Below are 25,380 nucleotides of genomic sequence, written 5' to 3' on the forward strand. Positions count from 1 at the left end.
AAAATAAAGAAGAAGGAAGTAATAAGGCTGCCGAATATAAACATAAGGTCTATTTCTTCCTTTATTTCTTTTTTTTTCTTGGTTTTGATTTTTTTTCTTTTTCGTCTTGTTCTATTTTTTCCTGCACTTTTCTTCTTTTTTTTCTTTCTTTTATTTTCTTGATTTGGAATTTTTCTTTTCTTTTTCGTCGGATTCTATTTTTATCTGCACTTTTCTTCTTTTTTCTATTTTTTTTAACCAGTTCTCTCTATCTTTTCCTTCTCACTTTTTCCTTAATTTTTGTCTTTCTTTTCGAAACCGTTTTCTTCTATTTTTTTCTGTTCTCTTTTTATTCGTTTCGAAGACATGCTGGCCGTTTCTGTTAGGCGACATATTCGTTCATTTTATCCACCAAGGAAATGTGGAGATAAAGTCATTTGCCCACCCCGGTGCGAAAAATGCCGTTTTGTATTGGAATTGCATTTAACGGTGTTTGCATTTCGGGTGGGTACGTAGTAAGGATTTTGATTTGTAAATAAAACCAATCGTGGAAGCGGGATGCCGGTGACCCGAGAGGTCAGCCGAAAGCGAAAAGGTGTCCGGATTTGCCTGAGGCAAGATTTCATGTCCGACATTGTTTACCGGTTTTCAACAAAGCACGCAAAACGCACAGCTTGTTTGAAATCACTAATCAACGCGTCAATGGCGATTAAATGATTCAAACATTTGAATTATCGACACGCAGACCCGAACGGTGTCCTTCATACTGACATGGCGATAAAACCTGTGGCTGAAGGCGATGGAATTTGAAAGTCTCACCCCGATCGATGCCACAACCAAGCCACAGATTCATGCAGGGTTACACAATTTCTTTTATCTAAATTTTAATTCTTCCTCTTCCCTTTCCCAATGGATATGCGAAGAGAGGAATAGTTTTCAAAATTCCATGAATACAATATGTGTTCAAAAGACATCTAATTTAAAGCGTGTTTCGTTTTACTAAACCACACTTAGTAAAAAAAAAAACAAACAAAAAAAAAACGAAACAACTTTTTGTTAATGTACGTCTCCATGAAACTGAAGTAAAATGAATTTATCTCTTTTGTTTTCTCTCCCAACCTCTCTCTCTTTCTATCTCTCTGTCTCTCTATCTCTCTCTCTATATATATATATATACATAGAGAGAGAAAGAGAGAGAGAGAGAGAGAGAGAGAGAGAGAAAGAAGGAGAGAGAGGAAGATAGATAAAACATTATATAGTACAGTTTCGCCGTATCACAGCCCATCAGTGCAGCTAAACAGGCAACTACTTCCAGCTATGATCGAAGCCAGACCTCCCAAACGATAGTCAAAGCTTCTAACCATTAAGCTATACAGCTGCTGCTGTGCGGGTAGTGACTTAACGATGTTTTTACATCGTTCAAATGGCGAAGCTCTATTTGTTTACACAAAGAGCATTGCTTAATACGCCAATGGTAGTTTGTATATCACTTCCCAATATGCTAAACCCAAGATAGAGAGCATTATAGTCATCCACATACAGTACTATTACGCTGTATCACAGCTCATCATTGCGGGTAGACAGGCAACTAAATTAACGTGTAGATGGTTGTGAAAAATTGATCTCAAGATTATGCAATATGCAATCGACCTTCAAGGCCAAAGTCCAAAATTGTATTTAAAATATAAATGCCAAAAATTGTGGTCTTTGTAATAAACTTAATATGTTTATAATATGCAAGTATTTTAGTGATGTATCTTAATTTAAAATTACCCATCTAAAAAAACAGAACACCTTTCTCTATATTTTTACTAGTTGGCCGTTCGGCGTTGTCCGATCGTCCAATACCCTTACACATGATATTTTATTTTATGCAGATTGACTCTGTATTATTATAGAATCAGTCCTCTATTAAATATTATATATTATGAGGAATAATTTGTCCGATAGACTAATTCACAATACAATAATGATATACTGACGTTCATCAATTTCCGTCTGTGTTTATTTACAATATCAGGTCAGCTGATATTTGGGCTTGGCGATCTTAAGCATAGTCTTTCGTCTGTTATAGATGAAAAAATGATTTTTACAGAGGAATATTTTACGTAATACCGGCCGGTGTAACGTAAAATATTCCACTGTAAAATTGTTTCTTATCTATAAGAAGAAGGCTATTCTTAAGAGCGTTTTTTTTTTTTTCAATTTTCGATACTTATTGGATGACTTACCATTTTTTGAAATTGCAAAGAATAAGCTCAGCCGTTTCGAAATCTATGATGAAGGAACTTACACACACTCACACATAAACACACAAACACACACACACATACATGCACACACAAGTGATTTTTATAAAATAGTAGAAATAGAAAACTCACTGCCTAATAAAAAAGGTAGAGGGAATTCAGTTACTATTTTACTTATCTATAAATAAACGTACACACGTGTATATAAATATATATATATATATATATATATATATGGGTGCGTTTTATATATCTAACAAGTATATATATATATGTGTGTGTGTTTTTGAAATATATATATACATATTTAAACAAGTATATATATCTACATCTCTCTCTCTCTCTCTCTCTCTCTCTCTCTCTATATATATATATATATATATATATATATATATATATATATATATAATAACCAGGGGCGGCTGTGTCCGGTCGTAAAATACGCTTAAATATAATATTTTAAGGTGTCCAGATCTCGTATTTGTTATGATAGGGTGATGACGTAAAAAAAAAATATATTTGGGCGCCATCAGCTAGAATCGAAACTGAAAATAAACCTGCAGCCTTTCAAGCTGTTGACGTTTTCACTGTACCAATGTGGTACTCATATGAACTTATCGAAAATAAATTAAGATGAATGTATAAATGTACAACGATTTTTTGCAACTTTGGCCCAATTTTTGATCCCTTAAAACTATTTTTACCAGCTAAAGACCCATAAAAGAACGGTTCATAAAAATGCAATCATTTGAGACCCTTAGTGCCGCTCTGCTTTTTAGTTTCGGAAAAAATAAAGTTTGAAAATATGGAGACAGACAGATACATTGCGTTATATTGCCGCTAAGAGCACACTTATATATCTTATATATATATATATATATATATATATATATATATATATATATATATATATATATATATATATATATATATATATATATATATAATTATTTTTTTTACTATAATAATTAAATACCTACAGACACTAGTGTTTCATCCTTTCGGGATTCTTCAGTGCAGGGTGTCACGATTACTACCAGTCGAACGATTCGAACCCCGCGACACGAGACATCTCTGGCTCGATTAGCGGAAGCCGTATCCATTATCGACATGCAGTCCGGTTTCGTTGTATCACAACTCGTCAGTGCCGCTAGACTAGCATTCTCCCAAGCCTAGAATTCAACCTAGAACTGTCGCGTTGATAATCAGCAGTTCTATCAATTGACCCATGGGAGCGATGCCCGCAAATAGCCTCGCCAAAATGTCTATTTTAAAGAAACATCCGTCCACCACTTTTATAGTGCTCAAATCGCTTATTTGTAAACAAACACCGAGCCTCGCATTTTTCAGCCAATTAAGTAGCCGGTGAGATTATTTACGACAGTGCTCTACCCAAAGAGGGGGGGGGCTTAAATACATTTGTAGTCATCGACATACAGTCCGGTTTCGTTGTTTCACAACTGATCAGTGCCGCTACACTAGCACCTCTCCCAAGTCAAAGATTGAACCTAGAATCGTCGCGTTGATAGTCAGCAGTTCTACCGATCGACCCACGGGAGCGATGCCTGCAAATAACCTCGCCAAATCTCTATTTTAAACAAACATCCGTCCACTACTTTGATAGTACTCAAACCGCAAAACAGGCGGACAAACAAGCAAACAGACAGACTGACAGATAGGCGGACAGACAGACATATAGGCTTTTATTTATTAGATATGTAATATACAGAGAAGTGAATATATTTATTTAAGTTACATGCGCCGAAGCAGATGAAACGTAAACATCGGACTTTGTTATAGGAGTGCCGAGTTGTGATTAGCGTATTACGTAGCTCACAATATTAAGTTTTGTAATCATATGTTCAGAATTTGAAAAATCTTTTTTTTTTCAACATCATCTGTCTTGGGAGACACTAGAACAGTCGCGACTTAAATGTTGAACAATATTTTTTCCTTTGATCTGACCAGATACGTGCTGAAAGATTGTAAGGTCTTCCACCGATATACCCGCGCTTCGTCCTCAAAACGGCGAACACTGATCCGCCTTCTTACATGGGACACCCAGGATACATAGAAATACCTTTTACACGCTTGAAGCGTTCGCAAAGGAAAATCTCACACAATTAATAATAAATAAAAACATTTCGCAAAAAAGTCTTTCTTTGATCATTGATCTTTCTGCTAAGTTTCTTGATTTATCCATGTTTCTGCTGAGTTTAACGAATGTTGTGACTTTTACAAAGTTTAGGTTGCGGGTGGAAATAATTCTGTTAAGCATTTAGCAAACTATTTCGCATCGGTTGTCATTGAACGCTTATATTATGCTCTTAAATTCAATATTATTTCTATGCATGCAACTTATTCTGCTTTTCTATTGTATCCCTTGAAATACACACGCGCGCGCGCACGCACGCACACACACACACACATATATATATATAGTCATCCACATACAGTACTGTTTCGCTGTTTCACAGCTCATCAGTGCGGCTAGACAAACAACTAACTCAAGCCAGGATCGAAATCCGATCGCCCAAATGACATTCGGAACATCTACCTGTTGCGCTATTCAGCTGCTGCTACGTGGGCAGTGAATTAACAATGTTTTGACATTGTGCAAATACCTAAGCTCAATTTGTCTACACAAAGAGCATCGCTTCCTTATATTTATATTTCATGAACGTCTGGTTTGAACGCAAATCCTATGAGATCATTGTAGCCCCTTTGCTGCAGTTGCAACATACCTATCTGGGTACTTTGAGTAATGTAGTTCTAGAATATATATATATATATATATATATATATATATATATATATATATATATATATATATATTTCTGTAGAAATATGATTTTCCAATTATTTTTCACTTTTTATATATACAAATCCTTAATTTAAGAAACTCAGTGTGATTCCAGAGCACAGAACAAATAAATGACAACTTTCATGATGTTGACCATCTTACAATTTATTTCTTTAATTATTTAATAAGGTAATTTCAACTACTCTCTCAAATTTTGGGTTTTGTATTATGCCTAAATGCATGTTTTTCTTTTTATAGATTTATAGTTGCTACTTCCTCGGATGAGTTAAAAACAAAATAGATTCTTTGATTAATATAATAATTGAAACAGTTACTATCAAGAACTGTAAGTGTCAATGGAATTAAAGAAATAAATTCTAAGATGGTTAACATCATGAAATTTTGAATAAATACTTTTTCATTTATTTGTTAAATATATATATATATATATATATATATATATATATATATATATATATATATAATTCAAATCAGGCAGTTGATGAGAAAGTTTACCAAACAAAAGTAAATGTAAACTTCAATCTGATATAACTATTGATATTTACATATCAATCTCAACCAAATAAAAAGCTCAATACGACAACAATAGGAAACAGACTTTGACGCAACAACCATAAATAAAAGCCGTAAATCCAAATTTACATGTAAAACATTTTTCGACAGAATACATCAAATAAAGATACGTAATAAAGAAAGAAAGAAATATTGAATGATTTCGTGAAATTTAGAATCCTTTAATTTTAAACCCCTATTTTACATGGACTGGTGGACATATATTTTTCAATATTATAAAAGATAAGTTTCTTTTAAATTAAAGAGGGAGAATGATATAGGTCAAAATCTTTATTTTTAAAATTCAGCTATTTCAGATTCGAATTTAATTTACCTACTGGAATCAGTCTCTAGTAAAATAAGATTCCTTGAAGTTTGATTTTTTTCTCACGATCCTTCAAATTTAGTCATTTTCTAGGGACAGTGTAACACAATAGATGTTCATCAACATTGCAATAAGGATTATATACATAATTAGATAATTAGATAAATATATAAGATTATATACTTAAGCTTTCGTAACATTAAAGTTGGAATTTACTCTTTTTAAGTCTCGAGATTTACCTTCATGCTAAGATAGTCTCACCTGTAATACTGGAATGATTTATTGTTCATAAACGTGTAGTTATTTGTTATTGGTTTTTGGCGATAATGATAGCTGACTGAAAGATACGATCTTACAGTGATTGGTTTACTTTTAATGCCCTTAACACCAAGTTTCTTGCTTTTCACTACTAATATTCGGATCATCACTTTGCCGAAATTTAAAAAGAACTGTCTCTATCCTTGAGAAAGCCTTTTGCTTTGATAAGCTTCTGAGGCTGCCTTTTACTTCACACCTGAAACGGAAAACTAACATCAAATTCATTCATCGGAAAAAAAAAATTGTTGGAACATTCTTCAGTTTCACAAAGGATCTTACTGACGCAATTATCTACTTGTATAACAGTTCAGTAGTCAGAAGATTGGCTATCTGACGAGATGCCGCTAAGAGTCACTTTCAAGCCAAAGAGTAATAAACTGCCTTCGAAATCTAGTTCCCTTTCTATTTTCCATGTCCTCTTTATCGTGGAAAATAGGTTGTTAATCTTTTTTCTAGTCTATTATTATTTTAATGGGGTACATTCGGCTCAGGTTAATCTATAGCCCCGCCCCCATGTAAAACATTCGGAAACAAACTCGTCTTACTACAGCCACTGTCAATAATGCATTTTTCTTCTCTGTCTACGAAACCGAACGTCCATAAACAAAGTTTGCGTAACTACACGCCTGTAAAGCAGCTGGCTACAAAATGTCCGTTTTCAAGTGGAATTGTCTGAAGCGATCTCTATTAAAAAAGAATAAACTGAAAATATTATAGGCAATTTATATTAAGAGTAACGAAACCCGTGAAAAATCCATAGTTATATCATTATATGAGTCTGTGACACGTTTCAGTTCCATGAACGCCTCGTTTGAACACAGACCCTATAATATTATTGTAACCCCTTTGTTGAAGTTGCAATATACGTATGTGAGTACTTTGGTTAATGTAGTTCTAGAATGTATCTGGCTCTGAAGATCTAACTCTTATACCCTTGTAGAAGTTTATGAAATATTTCCATTTTTTTAATATTCAGCGAGAACGCACACCCCACGTTACGATTTTATTTGATTCGGACAGAACATATATTAAACTTCGATTTTATTTATCATCCTCCCATGGCAAGTAAATTAGACATAGGTCGGATGTAATAAAAGCCTAAAGAAAGATAATTCTGGCTTATCAAAAATGTCTTGGCAGCCCGATCGGTATTCTACGTTCGGAGCCCCTCAAGAAAAGAACAACATATGTTATATTTGTATGCTTACACGAAAACAACACACCCAGGTTCAGTCAGTTTTATGTTCGACACAGCTGTATATTCGATGCAATATTATTTAATTAAATATCTTGCATTTCAATTTTTTTAAGTGAGAAGTGCTAACGTACGTACGGACATGAAATAGTGTTGGCATGGTATTATTATGTAGTTGGTAAACTTTGCTAAGCGTCTGTTGTTTGGGTGATATGCAGCGATAAAAAGATAAATCTGTATCTGGGCGAACGTAGCGTAGAATACTTACCATGTTAAAACCAGATTTTATTGACAAAATGTCTGCCCACTTTTATTAAAACTTATACCTTTGACGTGTCCATTTAATGCATATTTTTACTATTAATTTTTTTATACTTTTTAAGAAAACTTTTAATGCATATTTTATTTTGCAAATGATTTTTTTTTAATTGTTAAACACAGTAGAAATATGAACATGAATGCATTCATACATATTGACACACATTTAAAATACGTCTTTTGGTGTAAATACATATAAATACATCTTTGTGTGTAAATACATGCATATAAATACATGTATATATATATATATATATATGTATTGTTTTTTAAATATAATTATCCACTGACACGTGTTTCGTCGTCTACGATTCATCATATGCCATTCCTCCTTCGATGGTACCAAATTGGTAAAAGGGAAAATTATTTTCAACTTGCATTTAAGTAAAAATGCACTTTCGTATACATAATAATATAATTATTTTTAATACCTACGACAAAATCATCTTAACACACAGTATTGTATATACGCACACACGCGAAATAATCACGTTGACACACAGGTTCTCGTCAGATTATCGAAGATAAACAACGTTGAGCCTGGCTAGTACGAGATTCATGACCATTTGGAATTCTAGGTGCTGTATGTACTCTCCGCTTATCTTGGCAGTGTTTCCAGTCATTCTGAACCTCTACTTGCCACTGGTATTTAACAACACCGACCCAGGAGAGGTGTGGTTGGCGATTGCGCAACGCTTGCCACAAAAATTCCACGCACAGGTACCTTTACAGTTAGTATCCATAGTCTGCGAAGACTGAAGGAAGTTACTATATGTATCTGTATATATACATATAAATATATAATTATAACTATCTCACATGAATATATTCATATTGTAAGGATATACAGGGTGTAACGATACAATTGTCGCTCTAGGAAAACGACATGATTCCATGTCCGTTGAATGAAAACTAGTTTTCTTTTCTTATTGCAGACCATCTACTAGGCGGGCAGTTCTGTACAAATCGCAAGAGCGATAGGATCCTGATATCATCTGAAAGTGACACAATATTCAACGAACGATGCGCCGCTGTACAACTCATGTTCTCTAGCGATCCAGGTTTTGACGGCAGGACCATTAGCAATACGCACAAAATGCATCGTTAGGTTGGCAAGAATGACAGGGACGTGCCGCGAGTGATGAAAATAATGTTTCCGGCCACGATTATAGTCTTTGGAGTAGTTTCAAGTGAGGGCCAAATCATGCCACCTCATATCTTTGAGGTCGGCTTGAAAGTCAACATCAAAGTAGACCTGGATGTGGTGAAGAGTGTGGTTATTCCCTTGTGCAATCAGCTGGACGCTGGCAGATCCTAGTTGTTACAGCAAGACGGTGTCGGCCCACAAGTCCAAAGGTTTTGCTTTAGAAGGAGTGCTCCGGCTTTTCACTCTTCTCTCACTCCCCCTCCTCCGCCGACATGAACTCGCTGGAATACTTCATTTGGTCATACGTGAAGAACATCACCAACATGGCCTATCAAAACACTAAAGACATCATGATCGCCGCCATCCGCCGTGTTTTCGCCGGGCTCCCGCTGTCGCTTGTGGAAAAGATATGCTCTCAATTCTGGACCCATATCGAGCCGATGATTGAGGCTGAAGGCAGCTAAATCGAATAGATGTCAGCTCTACTACATAATCAAGTTACCTGAATTGATTTTCTCCTATTAAAATGTTTTAAGATAAAACTGCAGTGGTGTTTTCCTCAGGGCAACTCTTTTATCATGTATCTGTATAATGTATTTATATTCTATATTTTAGTATTTACTTGAATAGTGATCAATGCTTCGTGATAGTATGTGAGATATACAAAGTTCTTATGAAAACATGTAGCTTTTGACTTACAATTTCAAGATTAGAACATAATAACGGCCATACAAAAGTGTGTGTTTTAATATACTTCCTCCTCAGTGTTTATGAGTAACAATGAATAACTATTACTCTGGGAGGTTAAGATACTTTTCCTCGTTCTCTAATATTACTAAATTTTACAAAAATTACAAAGATTAAATAATAAATACGCTGAGATGGAATGAGAAAACGTTTAAGTATATACTCAAATAAAAATTGTACGTGTATACCGAAGGAGATTCCAGCATACAGTCTATACAAATGTTATTGGCGTAAAAGCGGGGCAAAATCTTTCTTTCTCATTATACCATTCTCTCAGGCATTCTCTCGGCATTTGCACCTTCTTGGCAGCGATGTATTATATATTTATTAATCATGACTCTAGCAAAATTAGAAATTATTGTATATATGCATAATATAGGTAAGGATTACAAACATTGTCTCCCTGTATTTAAAACAAGAGATAGCAACTGGTTTTTCGTAAACACGAAAAGATCACGTCAAGTATATTATCTGAAACTTTTACATTTTTTAACCACGACTTAAGTGAAATTGATTGTTGGTTTCAAATTTATTTCTTTACCGGAAATCAATTTTTAAATGTATAATTTGTTCAGAAATCTCACCTTTGTTCAATGCTTTGATCACCGACGACATCACGAGTACGTTTTTCTTTTCTTTCTTTTTTTTTTTTTTAGCTTTTTGATGTTTAACTGCAATAATAATTAAAAAAAACAACCAATTTTAGACACAAAATTGAAAATCCAACATTAATTTACTCACAATGTTTCATGAAATTGAACGAATTTAAAGAAATTAAAACGTAATTATCGGTAATTTTAGAATAGCAAATCTTCAAAAATGAAATCACATTAAAGACTGACAAAAACAAAAATGAAACTTTTATTAAAAAAAAATCAATTAGAATTGCATACCAGAAGATAAATAATATCATGTGAAAAAATCGATTTTATTAATGATAATGGAATTATTAGCGAAGTGTCTTAGATACTTGATTATATTGGAGCAGTTTTTATGGTACAGTTGAACTAGAAAAATTGCTATGAGATTAAAATAAAGCAGATAACTGGTTCATTATTTTTTAACCGTTGCCGTGAGTCAACTGATATGTTTTTTTCAATTACGCTTAAATTGATTTCAGCGTTTTTTTTTTGTTTATTATTTTGTATTAAAACGAATTGATTAAAGGTTTAAATTTTGTTTCAGCTTGATTCAAATTGACACATATCTTAATATATTCTTAATTTTTGTATATCTATTGTTTTTAATTGTGGAGTATATTTAATATTGCAGCACTGATATTAACGTTTTCATTGTTAGGTTAGTATTATTCTATAAGTACTGCTCATTGCATATGGAACCGACGTATATATTCATGTATATGTATAATTTTAACGGTAGTTTATAGTATTTTCCCTATGTAAGAAAATTGGGGTGTTTTGTTGTTTGAAAGAATGTGACATTGTAGGGCTCAATGTCGGATAGTTGATATGTAAGACGTCTGGAGAAATTGCTTGTCGTCAATATAGCTTATATATATATATATATATATATATATATATATATATATATATATATATATATATATATTATGTTGCAAAAATGCTATTGGTTAGTGTTTATTTTATGTTAACTGTTTGCAAAATATTTTCCTTGATCACGATATAGTATTGTGCGATAAAGGAGTTTCTCTTTAAAAGAACTGTATTAAATCTTTGATAATATTCAATGTGATGGTTGCCGAAGTTGGAGTTGATTTTGTGAGTGTTTTGTTGATGTTTTGTATTGCGTAAGATTATTTGAGACGATTTGGTAATCTAAAAGTGTATATATATATATATATATATATATATATATATATATATATATATATATATATATATATATATATATATATATATATATATAGGCTTTCTCAGTTGACAGGCTGTGGATACCCATGATAAAGGTGCTTGCGCGTGAAATTTTTGTGGCAAGAGTTCCGCAATCTCAAACCACGCCTCTCCTTATCGACATTGTTGAATACCAGTGGTAAGTGGGGGTTCAGAACGATTGGAGATAATGCCGAGATAAGCGGAGAGCACATACAGCGCCTAGAATTCCCAACTGGTCAGCCATCTGGTAGTTGCCAGGCTCAACGTAGCTTAAATTCGGTGATCTGACGAAAACTGGTGTGTCAACATGATTATATATATATATATATATATATATATATATATATATATATATATATATATGTGTGTGTGTGTGTGTGTGTAATGTAATGTAATGTAATGACGTGATTATATATGCATGCACATTATATATATATATATATAGATAGATATATATATAGATATATATATATATATAATGTAATGTAGATGCGTTTATATTCAAAGAAGGTTTTAACCATTTACCTATATAAATGAAACAGTAGAGGAGTGCGTGTGTGTTTGCCTGTAAATATTACCCGATAAACTTTGAAAGTTACTAATCACATAATACTGAAATTAACAAGAAACAGTAATCATATAGCAAGTATGATTTACAACAAGTAAAATCTTTGTTAGATAAATGAATAATGTTTTTTTCACATAGATGTGTTATTCTGGGACGAGTTCATTGGTTGAAGATTCTTTGAACTATCACGGCTTTGTGAAAAGTACTTGCTTTAGGAAGCAGGGAAGAAAGGGAATCCAAACGGAGTGGAGAAAAAAAAAAGAAGGAAAACAATTAGAGACGCGTGCTTTTTAACGTTCGTGTTTGAATACCGCTACACCTTTTATGCCAATTTGTTCATTTAAGATTGTGTTCAGTTTTAAATCTATACTATAATATTTTTTGTGTATTGATATTCAAATTAATAAACCCTTTTTTTCTATTTATTTAAAAGGAAAATACAACTTAGGTAGATGAATTATGTTATTTTCACACGGATGTGTTATTTTGAGACGAGTTCATTGATAAGGGTGCTTGCGCGTGAAATTTTTGTGCCAAGAGTTACGCAATTTCAAGCCACACCTCTGCTAGTATAGGGATAAAACTAGATAAGCATCAAAATTTATCCTCGGAGGCGGGAACTAAATAAAGAGGGATTCCTTAAACGTACTATTAGGAAGTGACGGTAGATTACTAGTTAACGATAAAGACTGATAATCTGGATGTATTAAGTTCGAATCCAGTTCGCCCTACCAAAATTAATTTAAGTTAGGATGTTGGCAACATCCAGGTGGTTTCTACCGTAATTTCAGTGTCTTTATAGAAAAACGTCTGACTTTAGAAAAGTGAGTCGTCGAATTGCATTCATCAACAAAATAGCTTGCTAATCTATAAAAGTGAAAGTGTCTGTCTGTCTGTATGTCTGTGTACATTTCCTTACGCAATAACTCTGTCAATTTAAAGTCTACAGACACGAAATTTGATATACAGGGTACTGAGATTTGGGAAAATCGACGTGACCGGTTTTCGGCCAGAAATTTGGCGATTAAGGGGTCAAAGTTCAACGATTTGACTATTGAGAACGCTACCAAACTCCTCCAATAATTTTGGGTCTAAACACTTGGAATTTTAGATATACATTCCTTGGACATGGATCTAAATAATAACTTGATTTGAGCCCAGAACAATTAATTTTAAGGGGTCATAATAGGAGTCAAAGTTAAAAAAAGCACCGGACAACGCCGGTCACCCATGCTAATTTACATATATTTTAAACATTCATTTACATTAATTCCCTATTAGGTTTTTCGATTTTCTTATGGGATGATCATCTTTAGTTTACTATTACGTGTAATTATATTCAGGCAGACATTTTACATGATTTATACTTGCGTAATATGTACATAAAAAGTTTATAGTAAACAGCGACCTCTTTCACTATATATTTATGTATACGCATATATATTTGTTTAAAACATTTTGTCAACCAAACTACTTCTTGTGTTTTTGGTCTACACACATGCAACTTAATATATAGGGCATTCGAACCTATGCAAAACTTTATATTTGGGTTTTAGCTGGGGAAAATCGGTACAATAGTGTGAAAATTAAAGAAATCGGACTTGTTAGGCGATGGTTGAACGGCAGCATTACGAACATGCATTTGTAACGTAGGGGCCATTGGTTAATGTTTAAATTTTTAGCGTTGCAGCAACCATGTCTTCATAGGTAAGGCATAAACGTATAAAGAAACAATAAATCGTAAGCGAAAGTTTTAGTTTTGATTCTCGGTGGTGGCGCACGAATAACTTTTTAAAACTGTTTAAATCATATATATATATATATATATATATATATATATATATGTATATATATATGTATGTATATATATATATATATATATATATATATATATATATATATATATATATATATATATATATATATATATATCCTCGCAGTTCAGTCCGACTTTGCTCGAACCCTATGTACTGTTTATAATTTGCCCTACGTGTGAATACACCTTATGTAAGACTTCAAATGTTTAGACGAAAATTTGTCTGAGTAATTTCGTAGAGACAACAGAGGTTTTTTTTAAAAACTTTGACTCGAATGTTGACTCCTTAACATTTATTATTTTTGTCTCAAATCAAAATACAATGTTTTACCCATGTATTAGTTACCTACATCTAAATTTTCAAGTCTTTAGACTCGAAATTGGCGAAGGAATTTGGTGGGATGGCAAATGGTAAGCATTTTCAACTTTGACCTTTTGATAGACGAATTTTCCCCCCAAAACTGATTAAAATGCTTGCCGCATGTCTGAATACCCGTTATGTATAAATTTCAAATATTTAGACTTCGCTGATAAGTTTGCTAGACACAGCAAAGGTCAAGGATTTTGAATTTTGACCCTTGATCGCTAAAATTTTCGGCCCAAACCGATTAAAAAGCTTGCCCTATCTCTGAATACCCTCTATGTAAAATTGCAAATGTTTATACCAGAAATTGGCTGAGTAATTTGGTAGAGATCGCAAAGGTTAATTTGTTTTAAATTTTACCCCAATTATGACCCCTTTACATTTATTTTGGAGAGCTAATATCAAATTTAAAAGTTTGATCTATGTCCAAGTAACCTACATTTTAAAATTTCAAGTGTTTATACCCCAAATTTGGCGGAGGCGTTTCGAAGAGTTTTCAAAGGTCAAATCGTTGAACTTTGACCACTTGACAGGAAAATTTCTGGCTGAAGACCGATTAAAAAGATTTTCCCAAATTTCAATATTCCTTATGTCAAATCTCGAGTCTTTAGATCGAAAATTGACAGAGTTATTTGGTCGCGAAATGTACACAGAGGCGCACAGACAGACAGACAGACATTTCAATTATATATATATATATATATATATATATATATATATATATATATATATATATATAATTTAATAATAAATACGAAATCTGCATTAATAAAAATGTCATAATTAAGCACATTTTACATCCGGGTAATGTAGGGCCTACTAGTATTGGGATAAAATTAGATAATCATCAAAATTTATCCTCGGAGGCGAGAATTAAATAAAGAGGGATTCCTGAAACGTACTATTAGGAGGTGACGGTAGATTACGGTTTAATGACACGGACTGATAATCTGGATGTTTTAAGTTCGAATCCAGTTCGTTCTACCAAAATTAATTTAACTTAGGATGTTGTCAACATTCAGGTTGTCTATACCGTAATTTCTAATGTATTTATAGAAAAACGTTTGACTTTAGAAAAATATTGGGAAACCAATGCCAACAATGAAATAATCGGATGTATACGTTATGATGCTGAACAATCGTTAGTTTTAGTTTGAAAATTAAAAGATACATTTTTTTCTGACGAACTTGTATTAATATCAGCTTATTGCAGCAGTAAATGTTTTAACCTACTGAAAAATGCGATTTAAATTAATTTAAAAACCTATTCTTGAAAGTATATTTTCATAAAACAAATTTTCATGAGAAATTATGTATCATTTGCATTGTTCTTTCCGACTTAGAATCCTATAAAACTATTTTCATCTTAAGCTTTCATGGAATACCTAATAAGTGTACAGGTTTTAATCAAGTATTTCTAACTCATTTGATTTAAGAATGCATGCACGTTGAGAATGCAAATAATTACTGGAAAACACCACACAAAGCAGTTTTGCACAACTTTTATGCCCTCCTTAGAAAGATCAAAATAAATACATGTTGATATTAATTCTTATGTAGGGATTCCTTATTCAAAATCTCTCTCTCTCTCTCTCTCTCTCTCTCTCTCTCTCTCACACACACACACACACATACATACACGCACACACACACAAAATAATAAATTAAATGATTTTTATTCTCAAAAATGTCTTAAGTTGTTTATGTTCCTCGGCGAAGATAAATGTTTGTTTAAAATATTTATTTTTTTAAATTCAGATCATTTTAAAAATTAAGTCATTAAAAGTTATCTTTCATTAAGAAAAAGAAAGTCAATAAAATTATATATTTTTTTTTATTAAATAGGTAAATAAAAGTTGTCAATCATATAAAAAAATAATCAATGCAAGTTATCGACATTAAAAAGAAAATCAAGAAAATTACTGACATTTAAAAAAAGAAGTGAATAAAACTTTTAGCGCCTTTTAAATAAATGGGCAAATGCCATGGATTATATATTATTTAATTTGAATTCATTAATGGCGCAGTTGATAGAGACATTGAATCTCTACGGTTCCGGGTGAGAATTGTCTGGAGATAGCGGTTTCAATCCTACCCAAAGGCAGCCAGAGGCTTACTTGGCCAAAAACGTGGTGAAACGCCAACAACTACGGAAGGCAGTGGATGCAGTTAGGAGATTCAGAGTTCCTATCCCGTAGCGGTTACCACCTGACGAAGGCCAGAAGAATAGTTGGCCGAAACGTCGCGAAACAACTACAGAAAGATGACGATAATAGGCCGCAGTAAATGAAAACTTAATGTCATAGACCATTTTAAAAACTAATGAAAGTTAGCGATTTAAAAAAAAATCAATTAAACATATCAATCATTTAAGTAAATAAGTCAGTACAAGTTTTCGACCTTTTAAAAAAAATAGTAAAAGTCATTAAAAAGTTATCGATCTTTTTTTAGAAATATAAGTCAAGAAATATTATCGACCATTTAAAAAAAGTCAATAAAATTATCGAGCTTTAAAAACAAGTTATCGATCATTTTAAAACTAAGCCAATAAAAATTATCGACCACTAACGGGAAGGGGGCACCCGGCTTTACCCTTTCGTCAAATACGCTTAAATATCATAGTTTAATTTGTCCAGGTTTTATGTATATTAGTCGTAGTGATTTCAAAAGAAAAAAAAGGCAGAATCAAAACGGAAAGCAAAACTAGCATTCAAAGCTGTTGACGTTACCACTGTACCAACGTCACACACATATGAAATGATTAAAAATAAACTAAGATGGACGTACAAAATTTATAATGATGTTTTTTTTTCAATTTCGACCAATTTTTGAGTTTTTAAAAACTATTTTAACCGGCTAAAGACCAATAACGTAACGATCCATAAAAATCCAATCGTTTGAGGCACCAAGCGCCGCTCTGCGACTTAAAGTTTCGGAAGGATGGATTGTGAAAATATGGAGACAGACAGACAGACAGACAGACAGACAGACATAATGCCTTTTATATATAAGATTTTCAAAGATAGTTGCATAAATGTTAATATATATATATATATATATATATATATATATATATATATATATATATATACATTTATTGAACTATCTTTGAAAAAAAATATATATAATGTTTAGTATATTTCTGTGTTTGCATATTATTTTCAATGAACTCCTAACACACACGCACACACACACGCGCGCGCACACACACACACACACACATATATATATCTATATACATATATATATACATATATATATATATATATATATATATATATATATATATATATATATATATATTAGTAAAAGAACCAGAATTGCTCAAGATCAACTCCGGATCATAATGTACTTTTCTATTATGCTCATAACATAATAGGGTTTTTTATGTTGTTTTTACTGTAATTCCTTATTTCGTTTCGCCTCCTTCACACTAATATAGTCTTAAGACGCTTGAATGCTGTCTCTCTTGGTGTTAGGCGGTGGAGTGTTCTGGGGTTTGTTGTGCGTGGAATAGACGACAAGGTTTATCCCGACATCAACATGCCTTTTGCGGTGAGGGCTGGCTTAAATGTGTTTTTGCTCTCACTTCTCTTTGTCTTTTCTTTGAAGTCCCCACGTCGGTTGCCCCGAAGGTAGCCCTGCCTTCGGCAAAGTTATCCTGTCCTTCGGCGAAAGTCTGCCTCCAAGTGTGCATGTCCTTGGTCTAGGTCTCCCTTGTGCCCGTATTGATACCGCACTTCTTCTAGTTTGCTTTTAAAATATCCTTGTATCGTTTCTTCGTGCCTCGTCGACTGCGTTTTACTTCATTATGCTGTCCGTAAGAAGAATTGTGTCCGCAGCCTGGAATCTGACATACTGACGACCTAGCGCGACCACTTAAGCTGGTTCCAAATGACGATTATTTCGACGTTGGTAATGTTGGCCTCTAAGAGTTTAGTTCGATAGTCCCCCCAGGACGTTGTAGAACTCTTTGACTTAGTGTTTTATACACACGCTTTTATTTAATGAAATTCGGATCTAGATGTTTGAAATTTTAGAGGCGTCAGGTTCGTGCATTATTTAGAAGTAAAGTTAAATAGATATTTCACACCTTGAGAATAATACAGAAGTTCAGAACCACTTTCATTTTCTTCGCTGGAAAAAAACAGCCTAAGACTTCGTGGTTTAGTGGGGGATGACCTTTTCTCTTCCCTGCAGCGTCTCTCCCACAGAAGAGACGTTGCGAGCCTGTCTTTGTTTTATCGTTATTTCCATGGCAAGTGCTCGTCTGAGCTCCAATCTCTCGCCCCCCCCTCGCCAATCTTTCGCGTGAAACACCTGTCTGGCTGAAACTACTGTAAATACTTTTCCCCACTCTTTATCTGTGCCTAAATCCAAACGTAAATTCCATGTGCAGAGCTTCTTTCTCAGAAGTGCACGATTGTGGAACTTCCGTTCGCCTGTTTCCCACCTGACTACAACTTGGACGTCTTCAAGTCCAACATAAACAAATTCCTAACAAACCGCCCCCTTAAGTAAGACACTCTATCAAATCTCCAATACTAATGATTACTACAATACTATCTCATTGATTACTGTACACGCAATAACCCTTATCCCTGAGTGGTCTCCGGGCCTTGATAAATGGTGACCCCCATGAAAAAAAATGATATAAATGTAATCAAAATAGGATATATTTGAAGTTTTAAAAAGAAGGATCACCCACCCATTAACACTAAGGTTATATGGACACTATGAAATTCGGGACGACTTCCATAGTTTTCCTTGATTAATGTTATATAAGAATACACTTTTAAATTTTATGCATAACATTTCTTTTTTCTAGGGAAGACAGACACATCACGCGCACTTTGCATTTTATTTGTGTGGATAAATAAATGCAGAAGTTGTGCTATTTCTTTCACTTAGAGGCAACTCACTAAAAGCTCGTATCTAAAAATGCTGTTTGAAAGATATGCCTGTGAATGTATTTACTTACCTCACTAGACCACTACCCCTTAGACCGCTTAGATATCCGCTATAAAGGTTAATTTGTTGCCAAACTATGGACATCAAAAGCCTAATGCGATATTAAGAGATTCCGAGTATTATATTTGGCCAACCTAAATAATTCTATGATTATAACAACGAACTTCTATCTATACATATAAAAGCGAAAATGTATGTATGTATGTATGTGCGTATGTATGTTTGTGTGTCTGCTAAAAGCTTTCGACAGACAGAACAAAAATTCACAAATTTGATCTCATATGAACACCCCATCCTTTGCCTGACAAATATCGAGAAATTGACCCAAAAAAGTTAATTTTTCACCCTGAAATCAACACTTTTCTACAGGGGGGGTCAGCAAAAACCGCCCTCTCATGACGAGATCAGTTCTACGTATGCGTCAGACGACGTCATAACCTGATTTAATTTAAATATTTGAAGAACTGGTACAATTTCATGTACGTCGTGTTAGCTCCCTTGGTTAGGGCGTTGGGTCATTATCTAAAGGTTTTGGGTTCGAATCGTGGTGTAATATGTCTTTTTTTTCGATTTTGTAAATTTTAATATTGAAGCAGGGTTATTTAAGCCATTTTTCACGTAACGTTTGTTTTTCTGTTTTTTTTTTACTTCGCTTATTATTAGGGTTTCATTAACACCCTCCACCCCCGACCGGCAAACACATCCAAAAACTTCCGGGTACCCACCGATTTTTTTGAATTTTAATATCGAAACAGGCTTATTAAGGCATTTTCACGTCTTTTTGGGGGGGATTTTATTTTTCAGATTTTTTAAAGCAATTTTAACGCTCGTTTTTCTGTTTTCTTTTTTGTTTTTGTTTTTTCGATATTTACATTTAACATCATTCGTTTGCCTTACGTTAGTTTTTTTTTGTTTTTTGTTTTGATTACGACCCCCCCCCCACACACACCGACCGGATACCCCCCCGCTTTATTTTTCAGATAAGTTTTAACGTTCGATTTTCTGTTTTCTTTTTTTTTACTTTACCTATTCATAGTTTTTCATTAACACTCCCCCCGCCGAAAACACACACCTCCAAACACTCGGGTAACGCCGGGTAACCCCCCCCCCTGCCCACCCGGTGTGTGTCTGCTAAAAACGTTAGACAGACAGAACAAAAATTCACAAATTTGGTCTCATATGAAAGCCCCATCCTTCGCCCGACAAATATCGTAAAATTGGCCCAAATCGTTAATTTTTTCACCCTGAAATCAACAGGAGGGGGGTCAGCAAAAACCGTCCTCTCATGACGAAATCAGACGACATCATAATCTGATTTAGTTTAAATATTTGAAGAACTGACACAATTTCATGTACGTCTTGTTAGCTTACTTGGTTAGAACGCTAGGTCCTAATCAAGACGTTTTGGGTTCGAATCGTGGTGTGAGATGTCTTTTTTTTTCAATTTTGTAAATTTTAATATTGAAGCAGGGTTATTTAAGCCATTTTTCACGTAAAGTTCGTTTTTCTGGGTTTTTTTTAATTTACTTCGCTTATTCTTAGGTTTTCATTAACACCCCCACCCCCGACCGACCACACACACCCAAAAACACCCGGGTACCCACCGATTTTTCAAATTTTAATATTGAAACAGCCTTATTTAAGCCATTTTTCACGTGTTTTTTGTTTGGGGGGGTATTTTCAGAAGTTTTAATGTTCGTTTATCTGTTTTCTTTTTTGTTTTTGTTTTTCAGATTTTTACATTTAACATCGTTCGTTTGCCTTACGTTAGTTTTTTTTTGTTTGTTTTGATTACATCGCCCCCACCACCGCCCGTGTACCTCCCGCTTTATTTTTCAGATAAGTTTTAACGTTTGTTTTTCTGTTTTCTTTTTTTACTTCGCTTATTTTTAGGTTTCATTAACACCCCCAACCCCGCCCGACCACACACACCTCCAAACACTCGGGCAACGCCGGGCACCCTCACCCCGCTAGTGTATAATATACATCTCACCTGTCTGTTTAAATGTATGTATGTATGTATGCATGTATGTCTGCCTAAAACGTTTGACAGAGGCGACGGATTTTTATGAATTGTCTTGAATTTAAATGCTTCAGATGACAAATATCGAAAAATTGGCTAAAAACATTAATTCCTTCACCCTCAACTGGGCACTTTTCTAGAAGGATGGGCCGGTTTTTTCGTTGATATTTTTGAAAGTCATTCTTTCTTTTCGATTGACTAGCCTTAATTTAAACCTTTCCCACTTCGGGTTTGGCGATGGACGCAACAGCAAAGACGTCACTTTTTTCTTTCACGTTCTTTTCCTCCTTTGGAGTACGGGTTCGAGCCTGCCTGTCTGCATGCCTGCCTGCCTACTACCACTGTTTTTTTTGCTCAACACACACCTCCAACACCCGGGCAACGCCGGGTACCCAGGCTAGTTATACATAAAAGAACATCACTTTCCCGAATAAAATAGCAAAAATTAATATTGATAGTGATATTCCCCGATGTTTCCCGTGAATTCCTTTTCCCTTAAGATGTTTACAAATTCTAGCAAGTAATTTTATTCGCATTCATTTCATCGTGGTAAACCCATTAAACATGTCACCAAATGAACGTTTACGATCACATGCAGTTAATCATAAACTAACTCGTCCCCAAAACATTCTTGATCAGAAGAAAAATAATAAGAACTCAGTCTAGAAATTTGTTTCCTCATCCGACCGCGAATATAACAGATACATACATTTTGCTTAGCTTTATTTTAGCTTGAAAATATTCTGCATGATGAGAACGGTCATTAATGAGCCAGAAAACCAGTTCATTGATTGATTAATGCAAAATAAAACGTCAAACACTATAAAATGGTACTTCTTGCGTTTGTAAATCACTAAATCAAAACATTCAATGAAGATCAAGAATAAATAGGATTATCTTCAATACATTGCCACTCAATACATTCTTTTTTATTCTATATTCAATCTGAACTAAGTACAATTTCACTGAGGTCTAAGGGACTAATTTCAATCAGGGGTCATACCTACAGAGATATGAAAATTGTGTCGTTGAGCAGCGAGATATCTGTTGAAATTGCACTTAAATTTCTAAATGCTAGCACAATCAGGGAAGCAAAGAAACAAGGCAGCAATTAAAAAAAAATCTAGCGATTTTAGGAGAAAACTCTCAGAGAAGAAATCAAGTCCAATGTGAACAAATTCTTTCTATCCCGTCCCCTTACTTGTCAAGGCAAGTGGTGATTCCTATGTAAAAGAAAAAGATTGATGGATCTTTACAGTGAAGGAGTGGGATATTGCTATTTATTGTTTTAATCAGAGAGATTTATGTCGAGCGGACATCAGTGTTACGAGTTCGTCGAAACACATGCCATTAAGATAACTGTAAAACAAGTAAAGGAAAGCGATATTGACACTGGTTTGAGTTTGTTTTTGCTTTACCTATTAAAGTAGAGACTATTTTATCCAATAAAAATACACTGCTTGGTGCAATTAAAAAGTTCAAAATGTAATTTATAATCTGTTAGAATTGATTTCACCTTTTTTTTGTAAAGCCCTTATCCCCAAGAAGAAAAGTTACTCGCTATTCCCTACGAAATGGGCGACGCAAGTTCAATATTTAATTTTTCTTTGGAAACCCTTAACAGCAATAACTTTTATTTCTATCACAGCTACAAAGAACTTTTCTTTCTTCTTCCATGTGTCTAAGATCAACAGGAATTTGCATGAAAAAATAGTTTTCTTTTTCTAAGAAAGACTTATTTGTTAAACACATTGCGACAAAATTGGCTCCTTGCAGGCTACACCATTCTTAACGTTTAAATACAGTTTCAGTAAACTTCGCCGTTAATTGCATTCCCGGGAGAATAGATTAAGTAACAAATATGAAGAAATCCCGCTCCCCAAATGGCGCACTCTGGATTATTAAATTTAATTTTTAAATCACCTCAGTCTAAAAAGACACTTTCCTCCCTAACTAATAATAGCATAGACTAAGTTTTCTATTAGTACATATACTATACGTCGATCTTAGACAAAAAAAAAAAACGCAACGCCCTCATTTTATTCTTTCTAATATTTTTTTAAAAGTCTTATAATTTTACTTGCCATTCAGCCATCAGTCTTTTAATCCCATTAACCCTTTTCCTTGAGTGGCTTTAAGCCTTTATAAGTGGTGACTCATTATCAAAAGAAAGTTGACTGAGCCATGCCCTAACTGCCTGAGGCGATTGCTAAATACCGACGCGAATGGATGGAGGTGTGTGTGAAACGTCAGATTGATCTGCTGGTATGTCAGTAGTTTCTGAAGTTGCAATATCATCGTTGTTATGTATGTTACCGGCACACGGCTTTGTAATTAGAGAATTGCAGCCCTTCTCAAGTTTCATGGACGAAATTACTACCCTCCTGCCTTGACCTTAATCTACGGTTGAGTTATTGAGTTTAGTGTTTAAAATGTTAGTGTGAACTGAGCTGGATCCCTTAACGAACCATTAACGACGATTAATCTTTGACCATACCTGTTCACACTGAAACAGTTATCACAATATTCTGTGGATCTATATTAAAAAAAAAAAACCTTGTAAAACTTTGTGGATTCTCCGGAAAGTAGTTGATACAAGCAACAAAAACACACACAAAAAGTGCAACAATAACAAAGATCCACGCAATAAAGACTTACAAAACTAAGTTAAGAGCATACTCCCAGTAAGTACCCCAAAATCCGGGAGAAAAAAATTATCCCAAAAAATTTAGAATTTTAAAACATTTTTTTTCAACCCTTCCTTTTTATTAAGGCAGGGTATCATTAATCGAAGAGATCAGTGTATATCTTATTTCCCGAAAAATCTGATTCGCTCTTTAAAGTAACTATATATTTTCCGTTTAGAAAAGTTCGGAAAATATTATATTTTTAGAAATGATGATTCATTTCTTTTGAAAAGAATCAATTATACAAAAAGTAAATAATTACCAACCTTAAAATAACTATGGCCACATAAATGGTAGATACACATCATATCGTCGTAGGATTAGAGATTTTATAACATAACGAACATTTGCGAACATAACGTCCGAATAAATATTAGCATCAATATTTATAAGACGATCCCAAGCAGATAAAGATATCTCTTAATATAAGAGATAGATTGGCCATTGATTGAAAATGCATGGGTTGAGGAAAACTTTTTTTATTAATTATTTGTACTATTTTGTCAAACAATAAACTTTGTTGTACTTCTACATATTTTGACTCAGTATCTGTCTGTCCGTCTGCCCCTCTGTCTGTCTGTCTCTCTCTCTCTCTCTCTCTCTGTATATCTATAATATAAAACTGAATGTGTGTGTGTGTGTGTGTGTGTGTGTGTGTGTGTGTGTGTGTGTGGCTGGTTCGAATAGGATCCTATATGGCTGACTATTAAAAAAAAACAACTGATTACATATAATGATAGAAGATGTATCGAGACACAGGGATGGGTAGGTTTGATCTGGCAGAACGTTGGTTCATTTAAATTGTGGGGTCTGCGTTCGCTCCTGGTCCACAAAGTATGGAAATAAAAAAATTAAAAATTAAAAAAAAAGTTTACAAGTGTTTTTGATATAAATGTACATAATAATACTTTGATAAGTGTATGTTAACTTAAATAGGGATGGTATGATAAAATTGTAGGGGCAGCGTTCGCGCCTGGCCTCCATAGAATGGAAATAGGCACAAACTTTAATAAAGACTTTTCATATCTATCTACGTAAGTATACTTTGATAATTATGTTTCACTTTGAAGAAATATGGTATAATAAAATTATGGGATGTTCGTTCGCGCCTGACTTCCATAGAATGGAAATATGTCACAAAGTTTAACAAGTTTTTTTAATATAGATCCACAGAATATTGTGATAAGTGTTTCAGTGTGAACAGGTATGGTATAATAAATTATGGGGTTTACCTATTTTATTTTTACTTTCATCATATTTTGCTTTGGTTTCGATACCCCCAAATTCGACCCAAATTTACAACCCTTCCTTTTCATAACCTATAATACTTTCATAGATTAGAGTCCATTTTCTATAGGCTGTTTTTGAACCCAGTTTACGACGGGTACTTTTGCTAGTATATATATATATATATATATATATATATATATATATATATATATAT

The 25,380-nt window shown here is 33.7% G+C and overlaps 1 protein-coding gene and 1 long non-coding RNA gene across 4 annotated transcripts in view; one reads left to right on the top strand and one right to left on the bottom strand.

Moving 5' to 3' along the window:
- LOC145283709 (uncharacterized) overlaps nucleotides 1-10,325 on the bottom strand; it is a 647,798-nt gene extending 637,473 nt beyond the window's left edge. For both annotated transcript variants that reach the window (XR_013868703.1, XR_013868704.1), the window contains exon 1: nucleotides 10,239-10,325. This is a non-coding gene — a long non-coding RNA (uncharacterized LOC145283709). The remainder of the gene's footprint in view (nucleotides 1-10,238) is intronic.
- Nucleotides 1-25,380, top strand: part of LOC145283706 (vitamin D3 receptor-like) — a 567,378-nt gene that overhangs the window by 180,930 nt on the left and 361,068 nt on the right. The window lies entirely within an intron of this gene.

This window comes from Euprymna scolopes, chromosome 8 (assembly GCF_053919585.1).
Source record: "Euprymna scolopes isolate OS-2025 chromosome 8, ASM5391958v1, whole genome shotgun sequence".
Lineage (NCBI taxonomy): Eukaryota > Metazoa > Mollusca > Cephalopoda > Sepiida > Sepiolidae > Euprymna > Euprymna scolopes.